The following is a 19,695-nucleotide window of genomic DNA, read 5'->3' as shown; positions in this document are numbered from 1 at the left end:
CCGAGGCGGGCAGATCATGAGGTCAAGAGATTGAGATCATCTTGGCTAACATGGTGAAACCCCATCTCTACTAAAAATACAAAACATTAGCCAGGCATGGTGGTACGCACCTGTAGTCCCAGCTACTCAGGAGGCTGAGGCAGGCGAATCGCTTGAACCCAGGAGGCACAGGTTGCAGTGAGCCAAAATTGTGCCACTGCACTCCAGCCTGGGTGACAGAGCGAGACTCCGTCTCAAAATAATAATAATAATAATAATAATAATTAATTAAATAAGTCTTTGAAATGATCACCTTTACAGATAGAAACCAGCACAAATATTTATTGAATAGATTATCACTGGATATTTATTATCAGTAAAGGTCCGTATAGAAACAAAAATAGGCTAACCTATAGCAGATACATTTACAGTAGAATTAGAGTCAAGGTGAGGTGCTAAAAGAAAATGCAACTGCTCCTTCTGTGGCTACACATGCAGGAGATGGAAATAAGATAGCAGTCCAATTCTCTTCTTGTAGAATGAAAAACCTTAAGTTTTCTTGAAATTCTCTTTTACCTAGTGCCTCCAAATTCCTGTTGCTTAGCACAGGATCTTCCCTTCTGAAGATAACCTTATCTTTCTTTCTTCTGTCTGGAGGACAGACATCTATGTTGCAGGTCACCTTCTGAAAAACTGTCTCTTGATCCCTCTCAGGTAATGTTAATTACCTCCTTTTTTGCACAAAGAAAGTAGGCACTGCTCTTGTTATATTGCACATTCCGAAGTACGACTCATTCTTTCAAATGTTTATGTCCCGTGCTTGAGTCTTTCTAAAAATTAATTATTCTTGGCACAATATATACTTGCTGAATATTTATTGAATTAAAAGCTTTCCAGTAACATAATGCCAACAGCATAGGGGAAACTTACAAAACAAGTTATCCCTAGAAAATGAAAGATTAAAAAATGGCCAAAGGATTACTGGCCCTTTGATAATGGTTCCTTAGTATCTGCACAGAATAAAGAGGGAAGTGCCCATTCCAGCTTTACTTGGAAATTCTAGATTCAGCCATTTACTAAAATACTTTCATTTTATACATCTGTATTTCATAATGTGTAATATATAATGTATAGATCTATATTTCATATATCTATATGTATACACATGCATATATGTTCATATGTATACATTATGTATATATATGCATGCATGTGTATTATATATAATACCGATTATCTCTCATTTTCTATACATATGCATTTTTAGTTGATAGGGGTATCTGTAAAAATGCTGTGCTTCTGCCAGCATGGCTCTCCAAACAGGTTCCACAGAAACAAATGAAATAGTCAAAACAACCCCTGTTCCTCCTTCAGCCACACTGTTAGTTACCTGTTGAGTAATTTATTTTGCTGAGGATTTCAGAATCCTAAGATTTAGAAATGAACAATAAATAGATAATCTGTAGAACAAATCATACAATAAAGTTAATAATTTAAAACAAGAAAAATACCCAGAATATTTCTACTTAAAGATAAGCTTTTCATATCTTAGGGCATTTTACTTTGTTTTGTTTCACTCTGAAGATCCACAGCTGGATTTCAAAGGTTTGTGCACTCCACTGAAATCATGTGCTACATTTTGCAATGTGTAATTTTCCTTAGGAAATGTTTCTGGCCTTTGTTTTTGTAAAATTAAACTTTCAAGATCTATACCCTTCAAAATATTCTATTTTGTCCATTTAATGTGTTAGACAGTGGGATAAATATTTGATAATGGTAGTAAATATAGTAATACTTTACATATAGATGATAATTTCAAATTATTCACTCTAAGAAGTAGGGTATTTTCAGTACTTATTTTGATAATGAAGAAATTGAAATTCAGATATCAAGCATCTTGCCAAAGTGAGTTTTTACATGGTAGACAATGAAACCGTGTCTCCCATCTACAAATCTGCAGCTCATCTCAGTAGGCTTGTTCCTTGCCCCACCAGTCATGTGCTCTTCAGGAATTTCTCTTCCTCCATCTGTTTTCCTATACACATGAGCATGATCAGTTCTTGAACAGCTTGTCCAACTGCTCCCTGTCCCACTTCCTACCATGGTTCCAGGTCTTCTGAGCATAGAAGAAAAACAGATCAACAGAATTGATATTTTGAGCTGGCAATCTGGAAGTCAGAATGGTCACACTTCATTGTTGGGTCACAGTGGTGGCACAGAGGAGTGCAAACATAATTATCAGAAAGAGCTTTGTACTGGAAATTTGGAGGCAGAGGTACAAGAAAAGGAGTGAACTTAGAATAAAGCAGGGAGGAGAAAGGCAAAGAGAGAGATGTCAGCTGGTGTCATGGAGCTAGGCTCAAATAGAAAAGATTCCTTTTCAGCACTAGAATTGTAAAACCTTACTAATGCTGGGAGAGCCTGTTCCCAGTAGCTTTTAGTGACTGTCTCTATCAGTAACTGCTCTTTAAATCATCCTCCCTAGACAAAAGAAATGCATCAAAGGAAGGAGTAAAGAAGTTGAGGCCAAAACCGTCCACCTGACCTAACTCCCTAGGGAAATCTAAAGCATCTTAACTCTGCAGTGCCACCTTTGTACTGCATGGATTCTAGTCCATTGCATCTTTGCAAGGCAAAACCATCTTTATTATTTTTCTCACGCAAACCTGACATCCTTTGTCAGAGTGGGAACATGAGTGTTCCTTCCTCCTTCTTCGTCCTCTTCCTGGAAGCTTTCACCTGCCAAAACTAACAAAAGCTTTTGCAATGTAATTTAAGCCTGAAAGAGACAATACTGTGTTATGGTTCCTGAGGACCTGAGATGTATCTCATTCATTCTTTTTGTTTACATTAAGAAATTGAGGTCCAGAAATATCACATCACCTAATTGGAGGTACATGCCTTGGGCCTTTGGATCCCTAGCTCAGACATACCTGCTCTGTACTGTGAAATGTTCAGTACATACATTGTCAATAATATTGCTTAACTGACTGACAGAAAAGGAAGTTAGTCACTGCTACTTATTCTTGGTATTAAGTTCAATATATATATTCTATTTATCCAGAAACTTATTGACGTATAAATTCAGAACCCCTTGGTACTTATTTTTCATATCAGTACATATATGCACCAGATTAATCACATCAATATTTATTCCTACTTTGGACCATTTAGTTTTCTGTCTTACCAAGACAGGCATTGTGATTGGGCATATCCTAGGATACAAGCAGTTTCCACAGATCTGTAGATATTCCCCACCACTAAGGGAATAATACGCTTTGTAAACAAATGCTGTGTGTGTCCATGAGGACATGGAAAAGCACTACAATGTACCTCATCAGGGTATCTCAACACTCCTGCCTGCTTAGTCTCAGAGTCCTAGGCATTGGTGGTGAAGAAAGGGTGGAGACAGGAGAGAGAATGGGCAGTGTTAAGTGATACCTGAATTGACCTGTAAAGTCAGAGTAGATTTCAAAGAAAAATTGCAAAGCCAGTGAAGTTTTTCTTTGGATTTTTTTTTTTTTCATTTCCAGATGTCTATTTTAATCAATAAGAAAACTTCATGTCTGCTGAACTACTGGGGTGCTGATCCCAAATGGGCTTCTGGCTGACCTAAACCTCACTTTCTCTGGTGTATAGCATTGAAGAGAGAGCAAAGGTTTTGCAGTCCTCTCAGGACTAGATAACCAGCACTGTTTCATTTAAGAACCTTTGGGAACAACATTTGTCCAGCATTGGGAGAGATGGCCCTCCCAGCATCAATTTCCCAATGATAGACATGGAACATAATTTGTATCTCTAAGACACTGAAATTTTGTATCCATGTTTTACAAAATCTTAAGCATAAACTAGCCTTTCCTAACTAATACATTCTTCCCCCTTTTTTCCCCTCCTAGTAAAAAGTTAATGGACTTCTGTTTTTGGAACAAGAGATTAGATTAGCTGACCCATTGTCTTGGTCAGCTCAGGACACTATAGCAAAATACCATAGCATGGGTGGTTTAAACAACACATTTATTTCTCACAGTTCGGCAGACTGGAAGTCCAAGATCAAGATGCCAGAATATCTGGTTCCCGGTGAGAGCCTTTTTCCTGGCTTGTAGACAGCTGCAGGGGTGGGGTGAAGATCTTGTGTTCTTTATTTCCTTATAATGGCAGTAATCCCATCATGAGGGTCCCACTTTCAGGACCTAATCTAAACTCAATTGCCTCCCAAGAGCCCTACTTCCAAATACTATTACACTGGGAGACAGGGCTTCTATATATGAATTTTCTGGACACATTCAGTCCATAACACCCACATATTACAACTAGTAATACAGAGTGAACAGTGGCATTCTAACATCAATTTAGTTGGAGGCAAAGCAGTGCATCCTATTAAAAACAAACCTGGTGAAATTAGAGGGAAGAATGAGTGAGTGGTTCTTCCATTTAGAGGTGGCTGAGGGGCACCATGCATAAGAGAAATGATGTTAAGTGACATTTCCTAGATTGGCCTTTCATCCCAATCTACACTAGAAGAGCAAACCTGAAAATTTTCTTAACTTTCCTGAGCCTCAGTTTCCTCATCTGTTAAAAAAAATATATTTCTCATATTATTGTTAGGAGGATTAAATGAGATAACACATATAAAATACCTAGCACAGTGCTTGGAGATTAGCAATAAATTTAATGAATAGAACAATTACTTTTATATTTTTAATGGTTTTTTAATCTCATCTCAATTCCTGTCTGATTACAGCCATGCATGCTTCAGCAGTGTAAAAATAATTATTTTCATTCATTTGAATGGCTTACCACTTTTGCCTAATTATGTGTAGCACAATAGTTGTTATACATATCATTAAATATGTGTCTGATTAATCTTGTTATAATTTTAATTGCAACATGAAATTCCTCTCATGCATACTCAGCCATCAAAGGATGTAGTTCATGAAACACGGCTGGCTACTGTCAACCTGAAAGAATTACAGGGAACATTGATCACATATAGTATATATCATAGACCTGAGAAGAGTGTCGCACAAAAGAAAGAAAACAAATTTAGAAGTCATGTACACCAAGAACTGAAAGCTTTACCCAACCACTGTAATTTATTCAACTTTATTCTAAGAGTTTTTCTCTGAAAAATGTGGCTAGTGATACGCACCATGTAGGCTCTTGTGAGGAATCGAGATATTTTATGTAAGATGATCAACAAGGACCTTGGAACACAATAGACGTTAATTATATTAGATATTACTACTTCCATACTATTGGACTTTAACTTGGAAGGGACTTCCAGAAGTCCATAGTATTAACCACCTCTGCTTCAAAGGCAAGATGTTGTCACTTCCCCCACTCTCATTTTCTACGAACACAGGGTATAAAACACCAGCGTGATTTGCCCAAGGTTAGGCAGCTTGCAAGTGAAGGAAGTAGAAGCTGAGCCAGTGATGGGTGCCCCACCTCTTCGTTTACTTCCTCCTTTCACTCAGCTCATGCCCGTGGCTGGCAAAACAACCCAAAGCACACATTCTTCTGGTGTTGAGTCAGTGGCATCCTGTGCCTTCCCAAAGAGAGGAAGCACATTTGAGTCAGGAGGAAATGGAATTGCCAAGTAGGAAAAGAAATCCGAGAACAGAGGACAGCCGACCTGTTCTGTGCTATAAATGTGGCAAAAAGCCACATTAAAATGATTCTGCAGACTTGATAATCTTGAGAAAATTAAAGTGTGTCAGTATCTGAATCTACATTCCTCCTTCAGGAAGGAAACTAGAATGCCTTCCTGTTAATAAGAGCCTGTCTTTATAAGGCCTAAACCCCAAGTTTCCCGGGAGACCTGGCCTTCCTTTTGGGTGTCATCCCTGAATACTTTCTCATTTAGGTCTCCTTCCCCTGAGTCTGCCTCAGTGTACAGATGGAGCAAGGAATCTGAGCTGTCCCAGATGCTGGCTGCACACTGTCACTGTGGTAGTGGCTGCTCATTCAAGGACCACATCTAACATGTGCAGTCCCATCTCAGAATGGGTAGCTGCTTTCTCAGAAAATTTAGTGCTGGTGCACAAACCTTGACTCAGAGCCCTATGAGACTGATAGAAAAGTCAGACTTGACTACTCGATTTCTTTCCTTTCTATTATCATTGTGACCTAGTCTTCTCTCTCAAGCCATGGGGACAGCGTGTTATGGTGGTTTGAACCTTGGTATAGTATCTCACTGGGAGGTGAGTCACTTTTCTTTTCAGATGTTCCAATAAAAGGGTCATTGCAAGGAAAAATAAAAGACTATGGCTGAATAGACTAGATATACATTAGGTATGAGGAAAATGATAGTGTGCCTTTATTTGCTGCAAAATAAAAGCTAAGTCTAGAGAAAGAGAGCTATAATAAATATAAATATTTCTGATAATTTCAAATGGATAGGGGTAAAGATAGAGGAGAGTGCTATTTCCCCGTCATGTTGAATATCTCATTTTCTATAACTATAATTTAAAATTTATGAATTTATGAAAAAAAATAATTTAAAATAAAGTTAATATGGAGAAGCAGTGTGCCTTTAGAGAGTTTTATATATATATATATACACACACACACACACACACACTAGGTATTAATTCATTTCCATTTTAATTGAAATGACTTTTCATACATCAGGAAAACCTTTAATAAAGGAAGCAAAACTAGATGTTTGACGTGACACTTTGTTGATGAATTTGGAATATTGAAGCAATTTGAGGATAAATATTTTTCTGGTTATGATAGAATCAAGTTATGATTTTTCTGGTGATGAACTTGTGGTTTGGAAGATTAAGAGCATTGTTGCCAGAGGAGTTGTTTTTTATCAGCTCGGGCAATTTTGTTGGGTTCTTCAGTAAGGTCCTGGCAAAAGCCAGTCTCTTGATTAAAGCTGAGAATCCCAAGATGCTCCATGAATTTTTTAAACCTAAATATGTTCATAATAACTAAACACATTGTATCTCAATGTCCTTCATAACAATTTTGGAGAAGTGGGGAAGCAGTTAACTTCTTTTTTTCTGCATTAAATGTCAAAGAAGGGGAAAATGTGCTTTTATGTAGGTTCTATAAACGAAGTTCTGAAACATTTTCTAGAAGTCATATCATCTATACTACTAAGAGTTCAGTATGTTTTGTATACAATTTGTTTATATCAATACACCCACTTAAAACACCATTGATGCCACAAAGAGTTTGAAAAAAGTAACACTGTGGAAACGTTGGTGTGAGCCAGTATTGCCTGTTTGTATGGCTTGATGATTTCAAGCCTACTTGGCACATAAGCCATATGGGACTATTCCTGGGATGTGATTTCCATTTGGGCTCAGTCCTATGACTAGCTGATAAGGGCTACGGAAATGTATATGAGAGGAAAGTTGTAGCTGTTATACACTCATCTAGATAATCAAATGGAGGCACTTACGGATGAATAGCTACAATTTCTGTCTACCTTGAAAACTACTGAGGAAGATGAAATGGTCAGGGTCAATAAGTGGACCCATACAGTTCAAACCTGTGTTGTTCAAGGGTCAACTGTATAGTACTTGCAGTTTTCTGGAAAATGTGTTAAGTTTCATGTTGAAAAAGTATGGTTGCTGCAAAACAATCCAGGTACAATTCTGACCATGTTCTCTTGTTTCTTTAAATTAAAGGAAGACGTTCACAAACTCTTCCCTTATCTCATAGCCCAATTTTCAGGAAGTCTAGAATTGTGCTCTTGTCTCATTTGCCCTCATTTTACCAATGAGGAGACAGTTTCATAGCATGAGAGGGATAACTACTGAGCTAGGTTAGCAAAAATTATTCACGTAAGAGAAGGCCCTTGGGAACACTGACAGGATTGTTACCTAGTCCTTCTTTTCTTGGGTCATTATGAACTTTAAAAGGAAATCTATGTTCCATCTCTCTTGTTCATGTTCTTAAGAGTGAAGCAAGAAGCTTTACTACTTAAAAAAATGCTGGAACAGGGCATACCTACTGTATGTCAGGCACTGAATTTGTGCTAAGGATACAGCTGTGAAAAAGACAAACATAATTTACATTCACAAATGCCACTGTGAAATGATAAGCGAACAAATAAGTGGTGAATGTGTAGGGGACTAGTTCTTCCATGGCAAAATTACTCCTATGGGAACTTATAGCAAAACAGTTAAAGTACAGTAAGGTTATCTTTTATAAAATTAACCTGAAGTAACTATAGAATTTTGGAGTTGTAGGCCAGGTGCCGTGGCTCATGCCTATAATCTGAGCACTTTGGGAGGCTGAAGCAGTAAGATCACCTGAGGTCAGGAGTTCGACACCAGCCTGGCCAACATGATGAATCCTCAGCTCCACTAAAAATACAAAAATTAGCTGAGCATGGTGATGTGCACCTATAATCCCAGATACTCAGGAGGCTGAGGCAGGAGAATCACTTGAACCTGGGAGACAGAGGTTTCAATGAGCCAAGATCATGCCATTGCACTCCAGCCTGGGCAACAAGAGTGAGACTCCATCTCAAAATAAATAAATAAATAATAAATAAGGAAGAAGAAGAAGAAATTTGGAGTTATAGACCCCCTTTGTGAGAGGCTTTGGACAGATATAGACTCTCTGGCCTGTTTAGGAAAAGAAGGGACATCAGTTTCCTACTGCTTAACAAATGACTACAAACTTAATGGTTTCAAACATATTATCTTCAAGTTCTACAAGTTCGGAGTCTTATAGAACTAAAAGTATCAGCAGAACCATGTTCCCTCTGGAAGGTCTAGGGAGATTCTGTCCTTGCCTTTTCTAGCTTACAGAGCAAGCTTGTCCAACCCGCAGGGCACACGTGGCACAGGATGGCTTTGAATGCGGCCCAACACAAATATGTAAACTTTCTTCAAACGTTGAGATTTTTTTTTTGCGATTTTTTTAAAGCTCTTCAGCTATCATTAGTGTTAGTATATTTGATGTGTGGCCCAAGACAATTCTTCTAATGTGGTCCAGGGAAGCCAAAAAATTGGACACCCCTGTTCTAAAGGCTTCTGACCATCCTTGGCTCATGGCCACATCACTCAACTTCTGCTTCCAGTCTCACATCTTCTTTGCCTCTAACTCTCTTGCATCCCTCTTTCACCTGTAAGGACCTATATGATTACAGTGAGCCTGCCTATATAATATAATCCAGGATACTCATCTCAGCATTCTTTTTTTTTTTTTTTTTTTTTTGCGTAAAAACACTTGATTTTTATTCTGTATTTTATTACTGAAATATGTTGTCCTACCCATCCCACCCTACAATAAAAATCTCACTCAGTCCCCCCATTTCTTTCCCTCATCCCCTCTTCCACCACACCATCCCGGAACAAGTGATCCAGGATTACCTGACCACTGGCCATTTTGGAGTGTGTCCATTGGGTAGCAATGTGGAAACCACCAGGGCCTTTGTGAAGAAAATAGAGGGGGTTGAGGGAGTCCCAGGAGGGGCTTATTTGAGGGCCTTGGCCACTTGCTCATAGGCGAGCTCGATCTCCTCATCATCTGGACAGGTGGAAACGAATTCTTCCCGCGGGTAGGCATTGTTCAAATACCGATGCACTCCCCGGAAGGCCTCGGGGATGGTGAATCCCCGGTACTTCTTACACGCCACCTGTACTATGTGTAACTTTGGCAACAGGTTGCAGTCAGCCAGGGTGAGCTCGTTGCCATCCAGAAACTTCCTCTGAGAGACACCTTCATCTTCAGCACTGGTTTCATCCACTTCTTTTGGGAGGGGGGATGTTAAGTAATTGTCTAAAACCTTCAGGGCTTTCAGGAGTCCCTTCTCCAGATTATCATTGAGTGCTGGGTTTGAATTCTTGATGTAAGCAGAAAATTTGGCAAATATGTCCAGCCCAGCAGTGTTGGACTCAGGGTTCAGAGCCGCTAGCTTGGGGTACCTGGGAGGGCACAGCACTGCCTCCAGAAATTCCTCAATCTTGCTGGTGTCTGTGCACTTCAGTGCCATACAGCAGGAATGGGAGCTGCCCTCCTGGGCACAGCTTCTGCACTGTCGCGGTCCGCCTTTTGGTGTCAACGGTGGTAACATTGAAGGTGACTCCCTTGAGCCACAGTACCATGAACAGTCTCTGGGAGAACGGGCAGTTCCCAATCTTGGCCCCATCACTGCCAGCCTTCACGAACAATTCGACCTGCGGTTGTTCTTCAGCCATGGTTGCGTCGGGGACCAGGAAGTGCCCGTCGCTGGGGGAACTGGGAGGGGCTGGGGCCAGGGAAGGCGGGTCTCACACTCAGGGATTTTCTCCCCTAGACCCAGGGCTGTCCCTTCAGTGCAATATAAGCTCAATCAGACCCTATTTGCTCCCAAACTCGGCCTCCTCACCAGCCCAACGCACCCCACACCCAGCTCCTCCAGCTCGGTCCCCTCCCGGGCTGGATCAGAGAGCCTCAGCATTCTTAATCACATCTGTGAAGTAATTCTTTGCCATGTAAAGTAATAATGACGCATAAATTCTGGGGATTAGGAGGTAAATGTCTTTAGGGAGGAAATTCTGTCGCCTAGCACAGAACATAGAGTGAGAATTAAAAATGTTTCAATTTAACATCTGTTGGGGATGGAATGTTTCTGTAGCCCCCAAATTAATATGTTGAAATCTCAAACCTTAATATAATGGTGCTAAGAGGTGGGGTTTTGGCAGGTAATTAGGTTCTGAGGGGAGAGCCCTTATGAATGATTTCAGCACCCTTATAAAGGGGTTCACAGAGAACTCTCTCATCCTCTTCTCACCATGTGAAGATAAATGAGCAAACAGCCACCTGCAGCTCAAAAGAGAGCCCTCACCACAACCGAGCCATGCTGGTGCTCTGGTCTTGCACTTTCAGCCTCTAGAACTGTGAAAAATGAATTTCTGTTTTTTATTAGCTACCCAGTCTATGGGGCTTTGTTATAACATCTCAACCTAAGACAATAATTAATTCAGGTCTTAATTATTTGAAATAGATAAATATAGATGGAAAGACATTTTAGGTTGAGTTGGAGGAAATTATCTTCACACTCATTACTGTCAGTTTGCATCAGGCTCTTTTACAGTCTACATCTGTGTTTAGACCTTGTTCTACTTACAGAATAAGCACGAGTCCTAGTGATTGCCCTTCAGATACCTTCAAAGGGCAGTTTAACTATAAATTGGAACCACTCTTCTTTTGGAATAAATCAATAAAAATAGGGGGATCTCCTAATAATAGGGCACTAATTGCTGAAAGAACAGACCAAAAAATATTTAATATATTTCAGTCCTGTGCCAATTATGAGAATAAGTGAAAAGAGTATACACTCCAAAGCTATTGGTCAAAACATGATAAAGAAAATAAATGCTTACATAGTCTTCCAAATTAAAAGCTAATGTAAAGGTTGGATATTATATTTTCTGATATACATTATATTGTACATACCAGAGAAAGAGAATCAATAGGTGATATATATTAGAGATACATATATGCACACACACATACACACACACACACACACACATATATATGAGATTTAGAAAGAGACTTATTTTAAGGAATTGGCTTATTCTAAGGAGTTGTGGAGGCTGACAAATCTGAAATTCTTTGGCCAGACTAGCAGGCTGAAAATTCAAGTAAGAGTGAGGTTGTAATCTTGAATCCAAAATCAGCAGGGCAGGCCAGCAGACTTGAAATTCAGGTGAGATTCCCATGTTGCAGTCTTGTGGCAGAAATCCTTCTTTGAGAAACCTCAGTCTTTGCTCTTATGGCCTTCAACTGATTGGATGAGGCCCACCCAAATTATGGAGGATAATTTGCCTTACTTAAAGTTAACTGACTGTAAATGTTAACTTACATCCACAAATGCCTTCACTGCAGTATCTAGACTAGTGTTTAACCAAATAACTGAGCACCATAGAACCTAGGCATGTTGATACATACAATTACCATCACAATGCCCAAGGCTGAGAGCAATATTCTTATTTCTTTGGTTGGGGCAGTGAGGACTTTTTTTGAGCAGAAGAGTCTTGAGAATTAGCAGTAATTCTCACTATTACCACTTATATTACTAAAGGCTGGCATTTAAATACAATAAAAGAAGTCAAAGATTTTTTAGAACTGAAAATTGGGGAAATATGAGATTTTGTTACTTATCATTGTATATAATTTCTAAGTAATGATTACTACTAGAACTACTTTATTGCACAGCCATCAATTCATGTAGAAGGACATGGGCATAAATCCCTGTGTTGATTAATTATTTTGGGAGCCTGGAATCACCTTGAATTAATCAGCCAGGTTACTTTAGAATATAATATATGACATTAATTTTATGATACTGTGACAACTATGGAGAAACCAGCTGATTTGAAAATGGACCACCTATCACATTGATAAATAGAAACTGCCCAAATGCAGAGGAAATGTTGACTTAGAGAAATTTACAGATGTTGATGTTAATAAAAAATAGTTCCTTCATATTAAATATAACCAGATAATTTTTAAAAACTTGGAAAGATTAGGAGCTTAAATAAGTAAATGAAGCTGAGCTTAATGCAGAGAGATGGTTTACTAGTTCCCTTTTGAACTACTTTTTTAACTGAAAGAGAAAATAGACTTTCAAAAGTCACCAACATAATTACTTTAAAGATAACAACTGATGCTCATCTTTGTACCTGTTCAGGTACTATCTACTGGCATCATGCAGGAATGCTGGGCCACAGAACCAGGATTTCTATATAGAACCGTATGCACATATATATCCTATATGAGAGGATATTGGTGATGGAAAACATTTGATTTCAAGGTAATTGAGCCTGACTTTGTCTTCTGTATGGGTGTATGTGTGACAGAGAGAGAGTTATCTTAAGGAATTGTCTCACGTGCCTGGAGGCCTGGGAAATTCCAAGTCTTCAGAGTAGACTGGCAGCCTGGAGATCCAGGGAACAGTTGACTTTTGAGTTTAAAAGTAGTCTGCTGACAGGGCAGTCTGCATTCTCATAAGGCCTCCAACTGATTGGAAGAGGCCCATTTACTTTATGGAGGGCAGTCTGCTCCATTCAAAGGCCACAGAGTTAAATGTTAATCTCATCCAAAAAACACCCTCACACAAACATCTAGAAGCATGTTTGATTAAATATCTGAGAAATGTCTCCAGCCAAACTGACACATAAAATTAACCATCACAGATTCTTAACTGATTTAAGCTATGAGTTGGAATCACATGTATAATGGGAATACAAGTAAGAACAGAAGAAATGAATGGATAATATGAAGTTCTTCCAGATTGGATAGTCATGTTTTATTTCCCAAGAGCTCTTTAGACCTCATAAATGCAAGTACAACTCTAATATTAACTGTAATAAAAATGACTTTATAGAGAGAATACATTGGTGGAGTAGCAAGAAAAGGATGTCAGCTCAGGAGGAGACAAAAGGTAAGTCTTTTTAGCAAGTAAAACAGCCCTATTCATTTCCTCCCTTATGGGTGCCTCCTGTCCCTCCTCTGCACCACTGAACTCAGCTGCTCAGTAGCATGCAATGCTCAGCTCTCTACTTCTCTGCATGCCCCTTGTGCTCCTGACAGCAGAAGGGAAGGCTCTTGGAGAGACACTGCCAGCAAGATGCATTTCTAAGTTGGGAGTAGCTTACTACAACAGAGGCAGTGCTGAGCTCACCATCTGCAATGCCTACTTGTATTCCAGTCAGGTTTGTCTACCGAGTCTTCCTCACTCCCCGCTGTGCCATCAAACTGGCTGCAGTAAGAGATAAAGATACTTGTGTTTTTTCCACCACTGACCTATAATCAAGAACCATAACGATGAAGCATACTAATTCTAATCAGCAAAGGCCACTTGTTTACTCATTCGCCTTTTGCCTTTGTGATGTTCAACATGCATCTCCAATCAGTCAGAGATGGAATGTGGATTTGATTTGGAAGGACTCCAGGCTCCTGTGCATTCTGAGCAGAGGCACCTGACCCTACTGCTAGGCTGTTCTATGACTATTACAACTCTAAATCTCAATAGAATGCTGCTACCACCAGCCAGTCCTAGTACCCACAGTGTACCCAGATGAAAGCAAAAATAAAAAAACTTTTCAGATTATTCTTAATTACCTTCCAAAATTCAAGGAAGATTTCCATAGAGAGAAATTAAGCCATTGATTCTATCAATTTATATCTGATGCATCTTGGAAAATGTGGAATTAGATGTCATGTGAAGGCCAATGGCATTGAAGTCCTTTATAGACCTTTTTTTTTCATCTGAAAAGATGATTTAGTTACATTTGAACAGGAAGATGAATTAAATGAAGTTTCAAAATAATTTCTAGGTATAGTTCTTTAACATTCTCTCATAAGGACCTTAGGGATAAACAAATAAAAATATACACACAATAAACATGCCTTTTATACTATTCAAAATTAATTAACTAACTAAAGTTCTCAATAAAAAGTAGTTAATTTAACTATCAGATTCTTTCTTAATATGGCAAAGCAGTCTTGTTTAATGTGCTTACATTTATTCTTCTATTCCCTAGGCCAATAGTGTTTTTAATCTCCCTTTTATCTTGCCAAAATCTATTAATGAGTATATTTAAATACACAAACATTAGGTTAGGGAAAATATTAGCATATATAGTAGCTATTCACAATTATCCAGCCATAGCTTAGCCTTCTTTCCACCCTTTGTATACTACATGGGCCCTTTTATTAACTTACTGATTTTTTTCAAGGTAAGCATTAAAATTTTTTCCTAGCAGGCTTTATGTTGCTAAATAATATTTGTGGGTTTGTGTGTGTGTGATGTTGCTAATTTGCAGGTGGATATTGCAGGTTGAATCCCTAGGGATTAAAAGTAGTCCCTAGGGATGCCAACTCTGAAAAAAAATGGTTGGCTGGTTTTAGTTAAATATATCCAAATATATCAAAATCTTAATTTTGTGTTATGTATAGGTCTTTGAAAATATTTCCCTAGATTTAATAACAAGTTTATAGTTTCTTCTAAAATTGTAGAGTTTTTCACAAAAACTTAAGTGTTTAAACCACCTGGAATTAATTGAAAGGTTTATCATGTTCTATTGTTCTTCTACTTGAGTAGTCAGTTTCTGAATATTGAATTTGGTTTTCAAATATTTAATATTATACATATATGTGACTTATTTCAAATTGTGAAAATTCAATATTTATCAGTGATCAGTTTGTTGCCACTCAGCCCCTAAATCATACTTGAAAATCTCCTCTGTTATAATACACTGGAATCTTCAACATTTCTTCTTTTTCTTAAAATTTATTTATAATTTAGTTTTTCCATAAGTTATTGTGGTACAGGTGGTACTTGGTTATATAAGTAAGTTCTTTAGTGGTGATTTGTGAGATTTTGGTGCACCCATCACCCGAGCAGTATATGCTGCACCATATTGTAGTCTTTTATGCCTCACCCCCTCCCACTCTTCCCCCAAGTTCCAAAAGTTCATTGTATCATTCTTATACATTTGCATCCTCACAACTTAGCTCCCACATACCAGTGAGAACATATGATATTTGGTTTTCCATTCCTGAATTACTTCACTTAGAATAATAGTCTCCAATCTCATCCAGGTAACTGCAAATGCTGTTAATTCATTCCTTTTTATGGCTGCATAGTATTCCATCATATATATATACACACATACATACATATACACACACACACACATACACCACAGTGTCTTTATCCACTCATTGATTGATGGGCATTTGGGTTGGTTCCACAATTCTGCTATGGTGAGTTGTGCCACTATAAACATGCATGTGCAAGTATCTTTTTTAAATAATGACTTATTTTCCTCTCAGTAGATACCTAGTGTTGAGATTGCTGGATCAAATGGTAGTTCTACTTTTAGTTCTTTAAGGAATCTCCACAGTGTTCTGCATAGTGGCTATACTAGTTTACATGCCCACCAGCAATGCAGTGGTGTTCCCTGTTCACTTCATCCACGCCAATATCTACTGTTTTTATTTATTTGTTTATTTATTTTTTGATTATGGCCATTCTTGCAGGAGTAAGGTGGTATTGCATTATGGTTTTGATTTGCATTTACCTGATAATTAGTGATGTTGAGCATTTCTTCATATATTTGTTGGCCATTTTTATATCTTTGAAAATTGTCTATTCATGTCCTTAGCTCACTTTTTGATGGGATTTTTTTTTTTTTTTTTTTTTTTTTTTTTTTTTTTTTTTACTGATTTGTTTGAGTTCATTGTAGATTCTGGATATTAGTCCTTTGTCAGCTGTATAGATTGTGAAGATTTTCTCCCACTCTGTGCTGTGGATTGTCTGTTTACTCTGTTGATTATTCCTTTTGCAAAAGCTCTTTAGTTTAATTAGGTCCCAGCCATTTATCTTTGTTTTTATTGCATTTGCTTTGGGGTTCTTGATCATGAAATCTTTGCCAAATCCAATTTCTAGAAGGGTTTTTCCAATGTTATCTTCTAGAATTTTTATGGTTTCAGGTCTTAGGTTTAAGTCCTTAATCCTTCTTGAGTTGATTTTTATATAACATGAGAGATGAGAATCCAATTTCATTCTCTTAGATGTGGCTAACCAATTATCCCAAGACCATTTGTTGAAAAGGGTGTCCTTTCCCCACTTTGTTTTTGTTTGCTTTGTTAAAGATCAGTTGGCTGTTAAGTATTTGGGTTTATTTCTGGATTCTCTATTCTGTTCCACTGGTCTATATGTCTATTTCTATTCCAGTTAGTACCATGCTGTTTTGGTGACTATGGCTTCATAGTATAATTTGAAATCAGGTGGTCTGAAGCCTCCAAATTTGTTCTTTTTGCTTAGTTTTGCTTTGGCTATGCAGGCTTTTTTTTTGGTTCCATATGAATTTTAGAATTGGTTTTTCTAATTCTGTGAAGAATGATGGTGGTATTTTGATGGGGATTGTGTTGAATTTCTTTCTAATGGGCACTATGTTCAGCTTTGTCAGGAGAGGGTATCTGAGGAACATTCCAGTAAGATGGGGACTTCTCTTCTGAGTTCTAGTGTGTTTCCATCTGCCACTTCTTGCTCCTGCTGTGCGGTTGTTCAGTAATGTGGGTCGCCCAGAGTGCTCAGGCTCTCGGCAACTACTCAGCCATGGCCTGAGCCCAGTAGCCATCTTTCCAGAACCATTTAGATGAAGGTAATGCATATGCCAGGCCTGTTCTGGCCCAGGTGACCCAGAGGCTTCTTTGACATGGGGAGGCTACAGCCACACCTTTCAGCTCCGGCCTTTTGGGAGAAGAACTCACATTCCAAGTTTTCCCTTCCTTGGATACCCTTCCTCAACTCCACGGTACTCTGTAGGGATCACTTTATATTTTTATAGTCACTCTTCTATCAAAACAATAAGTATATCAAATTTCCCATGTTTCAATTTTTGTGTATTTTCTAGTTCCTAATTGACTCCAGCCTAATGCAAACAGCACTCGGTTTCCAATGGATCTGTAATGCTTTTGCTGTCATATATTCACTGTTGTGGTTGTGGGGTGGTTGTCTGCTAACTTGCCTTTTTGTGTTTTTTTTCCCCTATGCCAAGTCTTAATTATTCCATTGCTTCTCTGCCATTTTTAAACAATTTAGTTACTAAAAAATTCAATAAAATTTACTGTTTATATAAACTCTATATATTTAGTATATATATAGAATATATACTAAAAAATTCAATTAAATTTACTGTTTATATGTAAACTACATACAGTAAACACAAACATATTTAACTAAATCTAAAATGTGACATATTTAATTAAATTTAATTAAAATATACACATGTATTTTGATTATCTATATATAGCTGCTTAATATGATATCCATTGTGTTTTCCTTTTATTATAATTCTTTCAACTCTTCTTGATTTCTACTTGCCCATTTTTCTTCACATTAATTTTAGAATCAAATTTTCAAATTCTTCAAAAAAGTTAACTGATCAATTGGTATTTAGCTAAAATTAAATTAATTTAGGGAGAATGACCAGATTTATAATACTGACTCTTCCCAATTGTGAACATAGTACTTTTTTTCCAGAAACTTATCTTGTTTTTCCAGATCTTGTTTGTCTTTTAATTTAAAAATAATTATTTTTCTCCAAAAACTTATTTTGTTTAATCTACTCTTAGGTAATTATACATTTTTTGATATTCTAATGAACAATTACCTTTTAACAATATATTTTCTGATGAATAAGAAAAGTTTTCATGTGTTTATATGTATCTTGTACCTAGGAAGCTCACTGAATTCTCTCATTAGATCTAAGTTTTGTCAGGAGATTCTTTTGAATTTTCTAAGTACACCTTCATATTATCTGCTATTAGTGGCAATTTTTCTTACTGTTTTCATTTTTTAAATTTCTCAATCTTTTTTATCTTGTTTACTTAATGTAGTCAATACAATGTTTAATAGAAGTGGCGATATGCATGCTTTCTCTGTTCCTGATTTAAAAGGAATAGATCTAAAATTTTAACACAGTATACTATTCACTAGAAGTTTTGGTAATGTATCTAGGAAAATTCACTACTATTACTAGTTGGCTATCAATTTTGAATCAAAATTAAGAGTTGAATTTTATAAAATGCTTTTCTCTGTGGAGATAATTATATGATCATAATGATAGCTTAAAGCAGATTACATTGATAGATTTTCTAAAATTAAAACATCCTTTATTACTGACTGTACTCAATCATAAAAGATGTTTCATGATTTGATTCCTTTGATTCATTTAATTAGTACTTTTGGATATGTTCTTATAAGTTTAATTACCCAATAATTTGGCTTTCTGACTCTGTCATTGTCCAGTTTTAATACCAAAATATTTGTAGTATTATAAAATGAGTTGTAATTTTATATTTTTCTCCATAATCTAAAACTCGATGTATAAGAAAAAAAAAATTTATTAATTGAGGGTGCTTTTTGTGAGCATGAATTCAGGACCATGGGAATGAAAATCAACTATGAGTTTCTTGAAACCACTGAGATTATAGTTTGTTATCACAGCTTGGCCTAGTCTATTCTTACTGATTTTATAGCCAAATTCCAATTGATTTTCTATTGTTTTTAATTCGAGACTCTGTCCTTCAATTAATGGTTTGAATATAATAAAATTTGCTATGGTTTTTGTTATACTTGGCCTTACTTCTTCAATATTGGGCTTGCTTCATACAATATATTTTTCTTGCCTGTTTTTTCTAACTCTCTCCCTTCTATCGAATTGTTAATGATTAATTTATTTCACTTTTTCCACAGTTTTCTTGTTTGGAGCTCATTCAATTTTCATTATATTAGTAGTTGGTGTTAAAATTTTAACATGCCCAATTGTCTTAATAATGTCATCTTAATAATCCCTAATAATCCAGTTTATCCCTACTTAGTCTAAAAAATTCAACAGAACTTAAATTGTTACTGCAATTAATCACTCTCAAATTGTTGTCTAGAATTTTAGTTGTAATTTTAATTTCCTTTAATTGATAATTGTGATTCAAAAAAATATTAAGACAATTTACCTAAAAGTTTTATTTTTATCAAAAAGACAGTCTATGTAAATACCCAAGTTCATAAATTCTTCTAAAATTCTAAACATTTTATGTAGAATTTTATAAGCAATTTCTTTCCTTATTCCTTCTTATAGGTTTGTTTTTTATTTAATTTATTTTTTATCAAGAACATCTATTAATTGGCCTTTCAATCAGAATCTGAGTGGTAAATTATCTCTTAAATGCTTTCATTTGTATTAA

General features: G+C 36.9%; 1 long non-coding RNA gene and 1 pseudogene across 2 annotated transcripts in view; both read right to left on the bottom strand.

The window, feature by feature from the left end:
* Window positions 1-3,330: 3,330 nt before the first annotated feature.
* Window positions 3,331-19,695, bottom strand: part of LOC105492706 (uncharacterized) — a 41,477-nt gene continuing 25,112 nt past the window's right edge. For both annotated transcript variants that reach the window (XR_011609756.1, XR_011609758.1), the window contains one exon: window positions 3,331-4,937. This is a non-coding gene — a long non-coding RNA (uncharacterized lncRNA). The remainder of the gene's footprint in view (window positions 4,938-19,695) is intronic.
* Window positions 9,279-10,283, bottom strand: LOC105492708 (chloride intracellular channel protein 1 pseudogene; annotated as a pseudogene).

The sequence above is a fragment of the Macaca nemestrina genome, chromosome 11 (genome assembly GCF_043159975.1).
Source record: "Macaca nemestrina isolate mMacNem1 chromosome 11, mMacNem.hap1, whole genome shotgun sequence".
NCBI classification, from domain to species: domain Eukaryota; kingdom Metazoa; phylum Chordata; class Mammalia; order Primates; family Cercopithecidae; genus Macaca; species Macaca nemestrina.
This window is presented reverse-complemented; position numbering and strand designations above follow the sequence as displayed.